Source organism: Bactrocera latifrons, unplaced genomic scaffold, assembly GCF_001853355.1.
Source record: "Bactrocera latifrons isolate USDA-ARS-PBARC rearing strain unplaced genomic scaffold, ASM185335v1 scaffold_685, whole genome shotgun sequence".
NCBI classification, from domain to species: domain Eukaryota; kingdom Metazoa; phylum Arthropoda; class Insecta; order Diptera; family Tephritidae; genus Bactrocera; species Bactrocera latifrons.
This window is the reverse complement of record NW_017537362.1, coordinates 33,998-34,565: the sequence shown is the minus strand read 5'-3', so window position 1 is coordinate 34,565 and position 568 is coordinate 33,998.

The following is a 568-nucleotide window of genomic DNA, read 5'->3' as shown; positions in this document are numbered from 1 at the left end:
TTAGACTTCGTGGGCTGCTTCATAGACGATCTGATTGTCTATTCTCAGTCCCACGAACAGCACCTACGACATCTCACCACCATCACACCTGCATCACACCAGTCCTGCGTGCACATCATCTCATCATGAATCCAAAGAAGTGCCAGTTTGGCAAGTCTGAAGTCATCTACCTGGGGTACACCGTCAACAAAGACGGCTACACTCCACCCGCCGAAYGCACGCAAGCAATCGCCGATTACACAAAGCCAGAAACCGTCAGCGATCTACGTCGTTTCCTGGGAATCGTCAACTACTACCGGCGAGCGATCCCTCAAGCGGCCCAGATACAATCACCACTGACGGACTTTCTCAAAAATGCAAAGAAGAAGGACAACACTAAAATCCAGTGGACACCTTCTGCAGATCAAGCCTGGCAAGACTGCAAGAGAAGTGTCATACAAGCCACGCGCCTATCTTTCCTCGCACCAAACGCAATCCTCTCATTGAGATCCGACGCCTCGGATGCAGCCATTGGGAGCGTTCTTGAACAGCGACACAAGGACTCATGGCAACCACTGGCCTTTTTCTC